The sequence below is a fragment of the Ornithorhynchus anatinus genome, chromosome 2 (assembly GCF_004115215.2).
Source record: "Ornithorhynchus anatinus isolate Pmale09 chromosome 2, mOrnAna1.pri.v4, whole genome shotgun sequence".
Classification (NCBI taxonomy): Eukaryota; Metazoa; Chordata; class Mammalia; order Monotremata; family Ornithorhynchidae; genus Ornithorhynchus; species Ornithorhynchus anatinus.
The window spans coordinates 66,509,583-66,527,130 of NC_041729.1; the positions used below are offsets into that span (position 1 = coordinate 66,509,583).

The 17,548-nt window shown below is 41.3% G+C and overlaps 1 protein-coding gene and 1 non-coding gene across 3 annotated transcripts in view; one reads left to right on the top strand and one right to left on the bottom strand.

The window, feature by feature from the left end:
- PACRG (parkin coregulated) overlaps positions 1 to 17,548 on the bottom strand; it is a 495,432-nt gene that overhangs the window by 189,089 nt on the left and 288,795 nt on the right. The gene's annotated exons all lie outside the window — the stretch shown is intronic.
- Positions 1,638 to 1,775, top strand: LOC114809429. The gene has a single exon (XR_003757214.1). It is a non-coding gene; the product is annotated as a small nucleolar RNA SNORA7 (small nucleolar RNA).

Here is a 17,548-nt window from a genome sequence, read left to right on the forward strand (position 1 = left end):
TTCATTGTTAAGCTTTTGTTCACAGAAGATATTCCTTTTCTTCTAGACTGCTATCTAAGTAGTTTTCATTATCATTTGGCAGATGTGGGATTATTACTTTCCAAGTAAAACAGTTTGCACTGGCTTTATTGGAAATGCAACCCCTTGATTTCACTCATTCCTTCAATTTTCTAAAGTTATTTTGGATTTTTGTAGTCATAGTACAATGTAAGACTCTAAAAATATACTTTTAACTAATCTACATCATTAAGTTAGAAATAAAGACAAAAATCTACTTTTTCACTTGGAGCATACGACAATTTACTGAGTCAATTCTGTGGTTTAAATATACCTTCGAAGAAATAAATTACATCCTGACTAGAATATTATGGAACTTTGGAAGTACTAAAGTCTCCCTTCCCTGTGAAATCATTTCATTTTACAGTCTGGCGATGCTCCTGAATCTATGTGATATTTGTCTCAGCTCCAGTCAAGATGTTGTGATGATATCTTTCACGGAGCGGAGAAGAATAACATATGGTATAAAATCAAGGGTAAAATAGGATGAAGATAATTCAGGTAACCTTTCTATCTATAATTCAGAGTAATATGCGCTCTCCTGGATTTCAGTGAAATAACAAGGAATGTGGTTTAAATTCCAGATGTGCTTCAGTAAAAGGGAAAAGAACGTCTACAGAAAATGCTCATGTTCTACTTTCATTTCCAAATGGCGAATGTTTTACACACTATGTACACACAGTCTTTAAGTGTGTGTTCTTACTTTCTCCGATGCATGCGCAAGAGTCTCGTATAAGGGATGTACATAAAAAGAATATTATACAGGCACAAGTGCCTTTAGGTAGAGGAAGGTTCACATGGGGAGGTGAGACCTTATTCTTGAATGGTCTTATATGGGGGCCTTAGAAAGAACTCAAAGTTTCCTCTGTCTTTGACAGAACTTCTTTGGATGCTTCAATGATGACACTTAGGCCTCACCTTCAAAAGTAATTTTGTGTGTCTCCCCCTCTAAACTGTAAGCTCATTTTGGGCAGGGAATATGTCCACTGATTCTGTTTTATTGTATTCTCTCGGGTACTCAGAACATTGTTCTGCACGTAGTAAGTGATCACTAAATATGAATGATTGACTGATTGATTGGCATCATCATCTTCAACAATAGCCACATTTATATCGAGGGTCTACTGTGTGCAGAGCTCTGCATTGGGTGCTTGGTAACATAAAAGTACAAAACAAAGTCTCTGCCCCTGAATAACTTCCCTCTGCCCTTCCCTCAGCCTAGAACTCTGTCCTCTACCTATTTCAACTGACCTCAGCTCTCCCAGTATTCAGTCAAATTAGTGGTACATACTGAACACTCACCATGTGCAGAGCTCTGTTCTAATCACTGGAGAAAGTACAAAACGATAGAGTTCACAGACATAATCTCTGCCCTCCAGGATCTTATGGTCTGCTCAGAAGCTGATTACAATTCCTCATCCTTCCAACAACAAGTATACCCTGATTAATTACCGACACCCCAGATCTTACCAGCCGACAAGTCACCTCTCACACTTACAATTCGCTTATACCTTATGCATTTGTGTATGTATTCATAATCAATTATAGAGTCAATTATTTATTAGACTATATGATTCTTGCCCCTCTCAGGGTCGCACCTGGGGTGTTTCCAGTACTCTACCAGTCTCGGCTATGGGAGGGACAGTAAAGCAGAGGCCTGTCCTTTCCATTCCTAACTTGGGCAGAGACTAGCGAGTGGAAGGCAATCTGCTACAAATCAAAACTCAGCCATGCTGAGCAGCAGCAGCATGGGAGAGAGTGGAGGGTGGAGACTAGAGTTAACTGCATGCAAGGCCTCAGTGATAAACCACTTGCGTACTTTTACCAAGAAAATTCTATGGATACAATACCAGAACAATTGCAGATGGAGGGTGGGGCGTTCTGGGAGAGATAATAATGTTGGTATTTGTTAAGCGCTTACTATGTGCAGAGCACTGTTCTAAGCGCTGGGGTAGATACAGGGAAATCAGATTATCCCATGTGAGGCTCACAGTCTTAATCCCCATTTTACAGATGAGGTAGCTAAGGCGCAGAGAAGTGAAGTGACTTGCCCACAGTTACACAGCTGACAAGTGGCAGAGCCGGGATTCGAACCCATGATCTCTAACTCCCAAGCCCGGGCTCTTTCCACTGAGCCACGCTGCTTCTCTAAGATGTGTCCCTGGCGTAGCTATAGGTCGGAAACGACTCGACAGCATAAGACACGACAACGCTTCTTGAGGGTAGGGACTGGGTCTACCAACGCTACTGAACTGGACTTTCACAAGAACTTAGTACAGTGCTCTGCACACAGTAAGAGCTCACTGATGGTCTGATTCTTAAAATTTTATTTGCAAACATAATAATTATGGAATTTTTTGAGCGCTTACTGTGTGCCAAGCATTGTCCTAAACACTGGGGTAGACACAAAGTAATCAGGTTGTCCCACGTGGGGCTCACAATCTTAATCTCCACTTTACAGATGAGGTAACTGAGGTGCAGAGAAGTTGAGTGGCTTGCCTAAGGTCACACAGCAGACAGGTGACGGAACCGGGATTAGAATCCATGTCCTCTGACTCCCAAGCCTGTGCTCTTTGCACTAAGCCAAGCTGAAATATATGGGTCAGTCTCCATCATTAGAGTGCCATCTCCTTGTGGACATGGAATTTGTCTGGTGCTACTCTTCAACTTTCCCAAGGACTTTGGTCAGTGCATTGTATCCAGTGGGTGCTTAAGGAATACTATATTTTTAAGGTATTTATTAAGTGCTTACTATGTGGTAGACACTGGGAAGGTCAAGTTAATCAGGTTAGCCATAGTTCCTGTACCACCACATGGGGCCCACAATCTTTATCCCCATTTTACAGGTACAGAGGTACATGTAACTCCGGTACAGAGAAGTGAAGTGACTTGCCCAAGGTCACACAGCAGATAAGTGGCAGAGTCAGAATTAGAACCCAGCTCCTTCTGACTCACAGGCCCGAGCTCTACTAATACTGACTGCACACGGACTCTACAAACCAATCTAACGGGAGAGACAAGTGATCCCAAATGGCAAACGTACACTATGTAAGAGAGTAACAGCACAGGTACAGAGGATAAAATAAAAGTGGGCAATTAAAACTCAAAAAAAGCTATATAGCTGAATTCTAAGAAGGCTGATAGGATGACATAATCAGAGTAATGTCTTTTGGAGGAGGAGGCTTAATTAAAGAGGTTTGAGGGTGGAGACATGGCTTGGTGATTTTGAAAGGGGAGAGAATACCATGATTGCAATAACCAAGAGAAACAAATTTTGTTCCAGCTAAAGGAAAGCTATATTTTTCTCAAAATAATCATTTCCATAAAATGAGGCAGTTGGTGAATACCTGCTCTCAGCGTGGGAGAAAATATAACCGCAATTATGCGGCATTTTGAGTAACATGAGGTTTCCACTCCAAATCTAGGGCACTATAATTCAGGCATATAAGTTGTTAATTGTATTTTCTTGCCTACAATGACCAGGTAGGAAAATAGAGATGAATCTACAGGCCGGTTTTAAAATTAAAGCTCCCTACGGTGTTGAATATCTATCATGTCATAATTGAAAATTTCCACCCAGGATCTAAGTACAACCCGAAATTATTTTTTACGTGGTTCATTTGTCCACACATATTGCAAACGGTTTGCATTTCTCTTTATTGTCCTCTAATGAGCTCATCAAAAGTGCATAATTAGTGCCCTGGACTGAAAAATCCTGGTTCTGTGCAGATGTAGCTGAGCAGAGTTCTTGACTAGGTGCCCTCTTCCTCTGGAGGCCAGTACCGTTAATGGCCCATGATCAGGAGGAAGGACACTAAGGTCTTTTCAAAATAGCATGTGCTGTCTGGCTAACAGCAACAGTTCTCTGGCTATCACCATCTGCACTAAAATGCACATGAAAGATTGTTTTAAAAATCCAGTTGCCAAGTTAAATTAATAATGGCCCTCGCTGTTCCTAAATATTGCTATAAGGCTTTGAGCAGATGGATTTCTGGACTAAATTTGTTTTCTACCTAGAACTTTTAATGTGCTTTTTTGTTGCAAATATCATGGGAAGGATCTTCAAAATTAAATTGAATAGATGAGTATCCAATCAAAGTGATCATCCATCGGTGAAAATTGCAAAATATAAGCCCCAAATCCCCAACTCCTTTTTTTTTTTAAAAAAAAAAAAATATTTGTTAAGCACTTACTATGTGCCAGGCACTATCCTAAACACTGGGGTGGATACAAGCAAATAGGGTTGGACACAGTCCCGTCCCAAGTGGGGCTCACAGTCTCAATCTCCTTTTTAAAGATGAGGTAATTGAGGCACAGGCCTGCGCTCTATCCACTAGGTCATCATGATGTTTCTCTATATCTTGATATCTGCTCGATATCTTCTCGATATCTGCTTCTAAGTATGAGATAATCACGTTGGACAAAGTTGCTGTCCCCCATGAGATTCGTAGTCTAAATATGAGGGAATAGGATTGAATCCCCATTTTCCAGATGGGATCACTTAGGCACAGAGAAGTTAAGTGACTTGCCCAAGGTCACACAGCAGACAAGTGGCAAGGCTTGGATTAGAACTCCATTAAAAATGATGAGCACTCTGAGGAGTCCTAAGGAAAAGATCAGATTAAACATTGGGATTTTATATCAGTTAGTGGCTTAGGTGAGTCAAAGCAGGGTCAGAAAGTTGAGGTGAGGCTGAAAAAAGATTTAGGTCACCATGAATAAAGAGGACACAGCTTTTGAATGAATAAACGTTAGAGCTCTGTCTGCACCGGTAACACGGAGAGCTGGGTAAGAGGAGGCCAAGAAATGTTTAATGGTTTTTTGTAAATTCAGACACTGAAAATGAAGGCGCTTTAACCGTGCACTGCCACCCACTCATACATCTCTGCCTAAGAGATTAGTTTTAACTTTTCCCTTCGTTTTCTCTCAGTGATACATATGTAAATAATACTTCAGTCTGTAGCACTTTCCTTTCTGAATACTTTCAGAAAGTAATACCTTTGAAAGAGGTAAATTCAGTTGGCGGTGCTTGGCAGGTTACAGAGAAGCTGCTGAAGCTGGTGCAATCAATGGTTTTTACTGAATGCTTACAGCTTGCAGAGCACTGTACTGAGCGCTGGAGGGAATACAGTCCAACAGAGTTGATAGACACACTTTTTGTCCACATCAAACTTACAGTCCAGAGGAGCTTACAGTCTAGATTTCAAATTGAAATTCGTCATGTATAATACCTCAAAAATTTGGAGAAAAAAAACCCCAAGCAAACAACCTCTCATTTTAAAGACCTCTAAAAACACAGTCAGTTCCAAGCACTAACCAGCTCAATTATTAATAATATGTGCAAAAATGAAATAATAATGTTTAAGTTTATCATATAATTCTTTTGGGTATATAACTTTACAAAAAACAGATATATTTCATAAAATTACGTGAGTTAGGAAAATTGAAGCCACTTAGAAACTTTCCTCTGACTCAGTGGGATACACTTCATTTTTTAATAGAGATTAATATTCCTAAATTTCCACCCAGTGAAAATATCTAATACTTATAATAATAATAATAATGTTGGTATTTGTTAAGCACTTACTATGTGCAGAGCACTGTTCTAAGCGCTGGGTAGATACAGGGTAATCAGGTTGTCCCACGTGAGGCTCACATTTAATCCCCATTTTGTAAATGAGGTAACTGAGGCCCAGAGAAGTTAAGTGACTTGCCCACAGTCACACAGCTGACAAGTGGCAGAGCTAGGATTTGAACCCATGACCTCTGACTCCGAAGCCCAGGCTCTTTTCCACTGAACCACGCTGCTTCTACACAGAAGTTTATCTTAGTAAAAAATAAAGAGAAACTGCCTGGTCTAGTGAAAAGAACATGGGCCTGGGAGTAAGCAGACCTGGGTTTTAACCCCGGCTCGGCCACTTGTCAGCTCTGTGACCTTTGACAAGTCACTTCTCTGTATCTCAGTCACCTCACCTGTAAAATGGGGATTAAGACTGTGACCCTCATATGGACGGGGACTGTGTTCAACCTGATTATCCTGTATAGACCCCAGCCCTTTATACAGTGCTTGGCATATAGTAAGGACTTAACAAATAGCCCTTAAAAATATTTTTTTTTAAATTAAAAATGTTTAATTTTAATTTTAAAAATTAAAAATTGCCTTGATTACTGTTTAGAATTTTTCACTATTTCCAAGTCAAATTACCCTCAGAAAGCAAAAGCACATAAAGGTTGCGTATGTGTAGCTGTCCTTCCTTGTGGAGAAGACAATACTTGGTGAGAGGGTCGATCCAGATTTGTGGATACGATGGAAAGCCTGGTGGTTCTGCGGAAAAAGTCAATAACCTGGTGCAGTACAACTGAGTGTAGTGTGTGGTTTTTATTCCACTGATGAGTTTAGCATGTGTATGTCCTGTCTTGTTTTAAGAAAAGGGAACAGAGGTTCAGGAATTTAACTACAAATTGGTCGACTCTGATCCAAGAATTGGCTTCATTCATGAAAATACATTTTTGGTGATTTGTTTACTTAATGGGAGAGAATACACTGCGGAAGGTATCATGGGATTTTTCATCCAGTGGCTAGCTGGCATCTCAACAAACATCATCAAATTTTAAACAAGTTCTAAAGAGAAATGCATTCATACGGGGAAAAAAAACCCAACCTCTTATTTTCATTAGACACAATACTGACATTTCAGCACAACTGCACAAGTCCTTCTAATAATGCTTCTTTATATTCTGTAGAAGAGAAATTGCAAAATATTTGTACAAGCACCATGATTCTAAAAGCATTTCTAGCAACTGTGATTGTTTACGTTTTAATTAGTCATTTTAAGAATTTCAAATAACTTTTGTAATCCGCTGCAGGAAAACTGAAGTTGATAGGTAAAACTGATTTTCTGAATCATCAATGGGATTACCAAAAGAGCTTGTTTTCTACAGCGACTTCTTGAAATGGCTGTGGGGAGGGGCTAAAAGTGGGAGGGATGAGGAAAGGCGGGGGAGATGGGAGATGCATTCAATCAATCATATTTACTGAGAGCTCACTGTGTGCAGAGAGAACACTGTACTAAGCGCTTGGGACAGTACAATATAACAATATACTTGAGGTAGACACATTCCTTGCCCGAAACAAGCTTTCAGTCTAGTATTCTTCAAGAAAGATGGATCCAGATCAAGAGAGGGGCTTTGAATGGTTGCTGATCAGCTTATTTTTGAAAAAGACTAGGTTGACCATAAAGATAATTATTCCGAGGTTACAAGAAGCCCCCAACATTTCCTATAAAGGTCTGAATGCTGATTTAAGCAGTGAAGTTTGGAGTCCTGGGCTCCATTGACACAATCACTAATTTGCCATGTGTAATTTTACAAGCCTTGCAATGAGTAAAAAGCTTGTCTCCAACTCATTGAGATACACTTCATTATTCATAATTTCACTTCATAGAAGATCGGGATACAATCTTCTAGACTGTGAGGCCACTGTGGACAGGGATTGTCTCTCTTTGTTGCTGGACTGTACTTTCCAAGCACTGAGTACAGTGCTCTGCACACAGTAAGTGCTCAATACATATGACTGAATGAATACCTTTCATAATTGATAATTATGAATAATAACATAATATAATAATGGTTATTATAATTACCACTGATTGATTGACTAAAGCCCATAGGCAACTGAAAAGGGAAAGAGAATGGGGGGAATCTGAGAAGATTTCTTGGAGGAGATACAATTTTAGTAGGGATTCAAAGATGGAGAGAGTGATGGTTTCTGTATCCCCGCCACAGAGAACAAAAGGAATAGAGACAGCAAATACTTGACAGCTTCCCTTCCAGGAAAGGCAAGACCAAAAAGGAATGAAAGACAGGTTAAAGAACTCTTTTTAGCTGTTTTTTCTTTTGCCCTGTTTATGATTCTCCGTGGCTCCCTCGTATTTATTTAATGGGGTGGGAACGTGGGTATACGATATCATGGCTGAAAATAACCTGTTAGTGCTTCGATTTTACAACCTCATAATGATACCTACATTTTTCACTGGGAATATTGTGAGAGGAAATGAGAAGATACCTGCAAAGCCATCAGAGGTGAATTCCAAGTTTATCATTAGCGAAAAGGCATGTAAAGATTGGGTTAGCTTTCAGAATAGAGATCTGGAACAGATGGGATTTAAGAGTCAGTACCAGATCCTTTACAGAATGAGGTTAGCCCTGCTGTGTAAACAGGAACTGTTTGGAATTAATATCTTGGAAAGCTAATAAAGACAAACCTTTATGGATGCAACCATTTGGTCTAACTGGGCCAGTTAGGAAAAGACATCAAACAAGTTGAATGAAGACACAGTCTGTGAAGCAGGGATGTGCTAGTCCCATATTTAGCAAATGGACTTGATAAATCAACCAATCAATCGGTGGCATTTATTGACTGTTGTGTGCAGAGCACCGTGCTCAGCACTTGGGAGAGTGCACTACAACAGAGTTAGCAGACGTTGCCTGCCAGCAACAAGTTTACAATCTAGCTGACTTTCTAGAGGATCTTCTCTTGGATGATGTTGTTATGCATATAGATGCTCCCAGAGTTTGGATCTTTTGAGACAGGTGGATATTTCATAATTTTGGCTTTTCACCTTCGGTAATGTTAGACTGAATAAATTACATTTCTGAAGATACATCTCTTTTAGAAACAACACAGAGACTGAAAGGGTTCAAATTAATCGATGGTATTGACTGAGTGCTTACTATGTGCAGAGCACTGTACTAAGTGGGTGGGAGACTACAATACAACAAGAATTAGCTGACATGTCCCCTGCCCATAATGAACTTACAGTCCAGAGGGGATACAGACATTAATATGAATACTTAAGTATAACAAGCACATATGAAAATAATATGAATAATTTATAATATATAATTAACAATACATAATTTGAAGTCACGTACATAAATGGTGTGAATCTGGGAGAGGGGAGAATATCAAATGTTAATATGCCTGTTTATTTTTATATTGTACCCTCCCAAGCACTTAGCACTCAATAAATATGACTGAATGAATAATGGTAGTGTTAATTGATCAAAGCTAGAAAATTAGCATATCTGATTGTCTTTGGCTAGAACATCAGCTATGGTGAGAGGATCTAGAAATTATAAAATGATAATGCCAAAAAAAAGGAATTGATACCCACTGGCCCCCAGACAGGACAAGGAATTGTACTTTCCAAGAGCGTAGTATACTGCTCTGCACACAGTAAGCGCTCAATAAATATGATTGAATGAATGAGGACCTGGAAGAGAGGTGATTGGTTCGCTTGCTCAACAGAGAGCATCCTCTGGAGAGGTGAAAGGCAGTGGCCCCTGTCTTTCCTCGTAGTCCAAACCCTAGTATTACTGAAGCTCCTAACCCTTTATTATTCATCCCCTTTTTCCTAGGGGGACAGGCGGCCCCCTTGCTTCTCTTCTCTAGAAAGGATATATGAATCAGTCTTTTCTATTCAAAGAGCATATGCTGCCGAGGATGAGATTTTATTCCTGCATTGCCGGTGTGGCCCAGAAGACTTATGCGTGACTGACCCTCCACTGCACACCATGCAGTGCTCTGCACATAGTAAGCGCTCGATAAATACCGTTGATTGGTTGATCCTTTTCTAGGTAAAGGATAAAATGCCCATGATTTCCCCAATTTTGAAAATCCAATTTCCTGTTTAAAACAACTGCTCCAACTTTTCACTTTGCTGATGAAAATGAATTTGCTTGAGTTATCTGCAAGGCTCACACAGCTGTTACCCTGTTCAAACGGTAGTTATCGTAAAATGATTTTCCCCAGAGTTCTGGGCAGGGTGGGGGGGCCTTTCCAACCTTATCTACGAGTAAGACTGGGCCCCATTATGCCTTGATTGAAGAATGCAAGGGGAAGGAGATGGGCCCTAAGGGTTGGCATGAAAATAGTCAAACAGCACTGGGGAGGTAATGTGCTCTTGAGATAGTCTCCAAAGGGCAGTAATGCACAAATTGGCAGGTGAAGATAATGCTGAAATTTCAGTTGCTTCAGAGTGTGTGTGGTACAGCAAAGAATGAGAAAGCCTCAAATAAATAGACTTAAGGAGCTGCCACAGGCCAGAGCTCATTAAACAAATAGAAGTTCAGTTGGAATGAATGAAATGCACTGCGAATGATAAGGTCCTCAAGACATGATGTTGCGGCTTCTTGTTTCCAAATCCTTGCTGAAACAATCCAAGTCTCCAAACTGCCTGATGGTTCTTTCTGGTTGCCATATTTTAAATCCTTTTTTATTAATGGCATTTGTTAAGTGTTTACTATATGCCAGGCATTCTACTAAGCGATGGGATAGAGCTAATCAGGATGGACCCAATCCCTGTGCCACATGGGGCTCACAGTCTTTAACCCCATTTTACAGATGAGGTAACTGTGGCATAGAGAAGTGAAGTGCCTTGCCCAAGGTCACACGCCAGGTAAGTGGTGGAGTCAGGATTAGAATCCAGGTCTTTTTGACTCTCCAGATGTGCTGTATGCACAAGGCCACTTTACTTTCTTCCACAGTAGGTCACATATGGAATTTCCTCCTTTGTTTATCCTCTGTGCAAGTCCCTGTGAGTGTCTCTCAGTCTTATTTGATTGTGCTGACTTAAGGGCCAGGTCACCTCCAGGGAAATCCTCCGGTTGTGAGACCCCATCACAACCTCTGAGTTCAGCCAAAGGGGCATTTTTTCTCTACGTAATGGGTCACAGCCACCTCCTGTCCTGTCAGGCTTAAGGGCCTTCAGGTCCCAGAGAGGCCTTGACTTGTTCTTATGGATTTATTTCCCAAGTCACCACTTTGACATTCTGGATTCTTCAGTGGTGACCCCTGCTTAGACTGGACTCTGGGAGGGAAGATTCAAAACCAGGAGATTCATTCATTCCTTCATTAGGTTGTATTTATTGAGGGCTTACTGTGTGCAGAGTGTACCAAGTGCTTGGATTGTACAATTTGGCAACAGATAGAGACAATCCCTGCCCAACTACAGGGTCACAGTCTAAAAGGGGACGACAGACCAAAAAAAAAAAAAAAAGAGATGGCTGTCAGATGGGCAAGGGTCATGGCTAGAGTGAAGGGGAGAGGTGGCATCATATAAATAAATAACTGCAGCCCATCCTTTGCAGGTTAAGTGGCAAGACAGGGTCCGTATGTCCACTGGAACTAGAATTTAACTGGGCTGTGGGAGTTTCTCAACGCCGGTTATTCAAATTGAAGTGGACGCATGCTATTCAGACAGGAAGAAAAATGCAGTACATCAAAACCACTGCCATTATATTCCCATGAAACCCCACACAGTTCACGATGGCAAAGCAGCTTCTTACAGCGTGGCTCAGTGGAAAGAGCACGGGCTTTGGAGTCAGAGGTCATGGGTTCGAATCCAAGCTCGGCCACTTGTCAGCTGTGTGACTTTGGGCAAGTCACTTAACTTCTCAGTGCCTCAGTTACCTCACCTGTAAAATGGGGATTAAGACTGTGAGCCCCACGTGGGACAACCTGATTCCCCTGTGTGTACCCCAGCGCTTAGAACAGTGCTCGGCACATAGTAAGCCCTTAACCAATACCAACATTATTAACAAATACCAACATTAAAGTTGTGGAATTCGCCTTGGAAGTACTTTTGGTGGGGTGAAAGAGCCAGGACTGGATTAAACATGGCCTCAGTTATACTTCCTCCTGAGAAGTCCAGAAAGGTGAGGAGGGTGGCCAGAAGGTGGATGTTCACCTCTGTGGGCCCACTCTATTCCTAGTTACAGATTTCATATTCATGGGCTTCAGTCCTGCTTCCCCCTGCTACCCTTGAGAGCTGACAAGTTCGGCTCCTCCCTCTCCGCCAGCCTGTGAATTTTTGGATGTGCTTCCCTTAGGAATTCCCTACCAATCTGACACTAAGGCCCTTGAGGGGAATGTCCACTTTGGGACTGACCAAATAATCATATTCACTGACAGTCTGCTAGGTGCAGATCACAGAACTAAGTGCTTGGGAAAGCACAAAAGATCTAGTAGACATGACCCCTGCCCTCGAGGAGCTTACTGTCTAGGGGAGGAGGAGTCAGACACTAAAATAAACTACACAGGTGAATGGAAAAGTTCTTCCTTAGCTTCCGGCTCCAGAACCTGGGGATGGATCCAAGAGGCCCACCCATTCCAGGAAAGTGGACCTGGAACTCCTACAGCCAGAAGTAGCTATACATATCTTTCACTACTGACCTGCAGAAAAGAGACCGGAGTCATCTCCCTGAAATAAGCTGCCGCAACGAGATTCTCGGGAGCCTCGGGATTCATTTGATCTTCTCCCAGATGGGTCACTGAGGCACCATCCGAGATGTGGAAGGAAGTACCCTAAATCCTGCTCCTCCAGGGAGCTGGCTGCCCTTCTCCACTGCCTCTGCTCTCGGCCCCTCCAATAGGGTTTCCATCCCTCCAACATGCTACCCTGGCCTTAATCGGATTTTACAGTGCCCACTGTTCGCTGTTCAAACACTGGGTAGCTGTACTGACCTGTTGTTACTCAACAACACACTTGGCTCTGTGACATTTGGGCACTGGATATTCATCTCGCCCTAACCCCACAGCACTTTACATACCTATTCTTAAATCATAGATTCTATGCTATTGATTTATATTAATGTCTGCCTCCCTCTCTACACTGTAAACACGTGGTGGGCAAGGGAAGTGCTTGTCAACTCTGTTGTATTTTACTCTCCCAAGCACTTAGTACAGTGCTCTGTACACAGTAAGCACTTAATAAATACCATTGATGATTGTGATGATGATACTCAAAGGTTATTCTACCTCCTTCAAGACAAGTAATAAGGATTGGAAGATCTCTTGTGATTCCCTGGTTCTCTGTTCTGTCTCCTCAGCTAGGATACATCTAGGTTCTACAGCTCGGTTCTTTCGGGCAGGGATCATGTCTATTCATTCTCCTAAGTACTTGGAATGGTGCTTCGTATAATTCGTATTATCAATGAATAATAATACTTGCTTGCTTGAATTATTTATGAAACACAGTTGTCTTCATGACTGGTATTTTTGAGCTTTTAATGCTTTCATCCGTGGGATGCTTGTCTTAGGCCGTCAAGTAGTTTCCGACCCATAGCGACTCCATGGACACATCTCTTCCAGAACGCCCCACCTCAACCTGCAATTGTTCTGGTAGAATATCCATAGAGTTTGCTTGGTAAAAATATGAAGAGAAGCAGCGTGGCTTAGTGGAAAGATCCCAGGCTTGGGTGTCAGAGGTTGTGGGTCCTAATGCCGGCTCTGCCACTTATCTGCTGTGTGACTTTGGGCAAGTCATTTCACTTCTCTATGCCTCAGTTACCTCATCTGTAAAATGGGGATTAAGACTGTGAGCCCCACGTGGGACAACCTGATTACCTTGTATCTACCCCAGAGCTTAGAACAGCGCTTGGCACATAGTAAGCACTTAACAAATATCATTATTAATATTATTATTTATCTCCAAATGATCACAAACCAAGATATGCCTGCTGTGTTTGAAAGCAGGAATGATAAACGCTAAGCAATCCCAATCAATCCAATATTAATATATACAATTAGAACAATATGGTTACACTTTAGGACCATACTCCATAAACCAGCAACAATCTCGAAGTGATAGAGCAGACATCTGGGAGCCAGAAGCCACAGTAGTAGCATAACATGTCAATAAACCAATTACTTCTAATTACAGAAATCTATATTTCCCAACTTAATTATCAGAGAAGTAATATGACATAGTACCAGGAGGGAATTGAACAGAAGCATGTGGTTTGATTAGTAAAGAAAAATAGCTATTTGGATATTGTTGTTGCTATTATTTTCGGTGTTGAAATTAATGTTTATTAAATGCTTCCTCTATGCAAGGCCCTGTTCTAAGCACTATAGTAAATTTAATGAGGAAGAAATGAAGACGGTACCTGGTCTACAACAGGTTCACACTAAATTAGGGAAGGCAGTTCATAATGGAAGAAGAGTGTAGATACATAGTGAGAATATAAAAGTGATGAACATAACAACTAAATAACATTTGGAGGAAAGAGACCATTGGCAGCTCACGACTCTGGATAAACAGTCCTTCGTCACAAACTACTGTCATGTTCCCAACATGGAAAAGCCAGAGGTGCCTCCTGGGCAAAAATCAATGGAGGCATTTTATAAGAGTATTTAATTTGTTCCTCAAACCAAGGCAATTACATAGTGATAGCCGATATAAAAAAACAACAACAGAAAGTGTCTAGAGTGAGGTAGCAAACAAATTCAAATGGATTGCTATATGCTCGACATAGTTGTCCAAGTAAGTATTACTCCACACCTGTTTTTCAACTGTTATATAAGAGTTATAATGTTGTTCACAGATAATACTCAAATCAAACATACAAATGGCATCCTAATATTGGATTCTCATACTACACCAAGATGATTTAACGATGTCAAGGAAAAAGTAGAATATTTTGTTGTCAAGGGCACTAGGTTGGTGATTTTGGGATTACTAACATGATTATAGATGGGTGACTAATTAACCGTTTGCAGAATTTAGTAGAAATTAAATTTCTACGCAGGAAGGTAGTAGAAATGTTGAAGATAAATATCAAGAGGTATTGAAAGGCAAATGGAAATTAAACCCCAACTATATAATATATCTTAAATATTAAACTTGAAATACATCAATCAATGGTATTTATAAAGCACCACTGTGAGCACAATATTAAGTCCTTGTAAGAGGAAAATATGATAGAGTTGGTAGACATGACCCCTACCCTCAAAGACTGTACAGTCTTGCTCAAAGGAATATATCAATATTTTTCACAGGAAAATTAAAATATGGGCTTCATGCATTATTAATGCTAACAATTTAAGAAAAACAGGAGGCCCTTGAAAATGGGTTAATCATTAATGATGGAGAAAAAAAGAATTGATGTCACAGATTGGGTTTGAAATTTAAAGAACTACATAAAGGAATTTTCACAAAGTGACAGGGATCATATTTATTTCTTCACTAGGCACTTCCTCAAGTTCTGGCCCAAGGGGTCGGAATAATCCAGTAAATGTACTGAGAAGCAGCATTGCCTAGAGGCTAGAGCAATGGGACTGGGAGTCAGAGGACTGGGTTCTATTCCCAGCTCCTCCACTTGTCGGCCATGTAAACTGGGCAAGTGACTTCACTTCTTGCCGAGTTACCTCATTTGTAAAATGGGGATTAAGACTGAGCACCGTGTAGGACAGGGACTGTGTCCAAATGACGTGCTTGTTTCTATTCCTATTTATTTCATTACCCTATTTATTTTGATAATGAACTGTACGTCGCCTTGATTCTATGTAGTTGCCATTGTTTTTATGAGATGTTCTTCCCCTTGACTCTATTTATTGCCACTGTTCTTGTCTGTCCGTCTCCCCCGATTTGACTGTAAGCCCGTCAAACGGCAGGGAATCTCTCTATCTGTTGCCGACTTGTTCATTCCAAGCGCTTAGTACAGTGCTCTGCACACAGTAAGCGCTCAATAAATACTATTGAATGAATGAATACCCCAGTGCTTAGTACAGTGCCTGGCTCACAGTAAGCACTTGACAAGTACCATGAAAAAATCATAACACCACCAATTAAAGGGGGACTGTAAATTCTTTGAAGGCAGGAAGTATGGTCTTTTGCTTCCATTGTGCTCCCATGTGTTTAGTACAGACTTGTGTAAACAATAAGCTCTCAATAAAATACCTTGGATTACACTGATGAATTTACAGTGGTATCTATGGTTAGCGTTTTTGTTCTGGTAGTTCTTCCTACAGGAGGACATCTAATACTAGAAGACAAAGTCTACACTTGTGACACCTGAGTTGAGGATGTGCTGCTGACTACAGCTCTGCCTGCTGTTGGGCGGCTGAACGCTCCAGGCCGGGTATGCCCAGGGGAAATAATAAAATATGATTGATTGACTGACTGATTGATTATTGTTTTACTGGGTCACTTGGAAGCAGGGTAGCTGTACCTGACCCAGCTCTGGAAATAGTCCTAAATGGGTAAGTTGCTGGGATATAAATAATAATAATGTTGGTATTTGTTAAGTGCTTACTATGTGCAGAGCACTGTTCTAAGCGCTGGGCTAGATTCAGAGTAATCAGGTTGTCCCACATGAGGCTCACAGTCTTAATCTCCATTTTACAGATGAGGTACCTGAGGCACAGAGAAGTGAAGTGACTTGCCTACAGTCACACAGCTGCCAAGTGGCAGAGCCGGGATTCAAACCCATGACCTCTGACTCCCAAGCCCGGGTTGTTTCCACTGAGCCCCGCTGCTTCTCCTAATATGCTTCTAGTGGCAAAATTAGTGAGGATGGGTATTATCAATGTTTTTTTTTTTGTGGCCAGTCAGTCAATTGAATTTATTGAGCACTTACTGTGTGCAGAACACTGTACTAAGCGCTTGAGAGAGTACAATATAACAGATACGTTCTTGGCCCACAGTGAGCTTACAGTCTAGAGAAGGAGAGAGACACTGATATAAATATATTCATTGGGGGGGAATGAATAAAGTGAGAATGTATCCTTTTATATCATATATAAATATATTGTTATATTGTACTCTCTCAAGGGTTTAGTACAGGACTCTGCACACACTAAGCACTCAATAAATACCACTGATTGATTGATGTGCAGAGTACTATACTAAGTGCTTGGGAGAGTACACTGTCAGAATTAGCAGACACATTACCTGACCATAGAAAGCTTAGAGGGTAGAGGATGGTATCTTAGGGGAGTACAATGCTCCGCAAACAGTGAGTGCTCAAAAAATACAACTGAATGAATGTCTTTGGGAAGTAGGGCATGGGGCAAGCCAGAGTGTTTAACCTGCTCCTGCCTTTCTTGTAGGAAATGGGCCGAGTTTAACCAGCTGTTAAACAAATGCTCAAATGAACTCTGAGGTAGCCCAACACTGTGAGGAAGTGATTTTTTTTTCTTATGGTATTTGTTAAGTACTTACTACGGACCAGGCACTGTACTAAGCGCAGGGATTGATACAAGCTAATCAGGTTGGCCACAGGCCACATCCCACAGGGGGCTCACAGTCTTAATCCCCATTTTACAGGTGAGGTAACTGAGACCCTGAGAAGTGAAGTGTCTTGCCCGAGGTCACACAGCAGACAAATGGGGAGCCAGGATTAAAATCCAGGTCCTTCCCAGGCCCGTGCTCTATCTACTGGGCCATGCTGCTTCTCGATTTAAAGCTGCCCTCCCTCTGCAATCCAAAGGGGCATCACATGAATAGGAAACATGAATCAGATGCTTTTCATTTGCTGTTGAAAAGCTTCCTTTGGCTGTGGCAACAGGAGCGATGATCGTTTGACTTTCAGGAGCCCGGACGTGACTGCAGAGTTTCGTGGAGTTAGAGCCAAACGGAGTTATTGCAAAGTGGAATGAGTCATGAGTCACAGGGTCTAATTCCTAGCTTTGCTGCTGATTCACCAG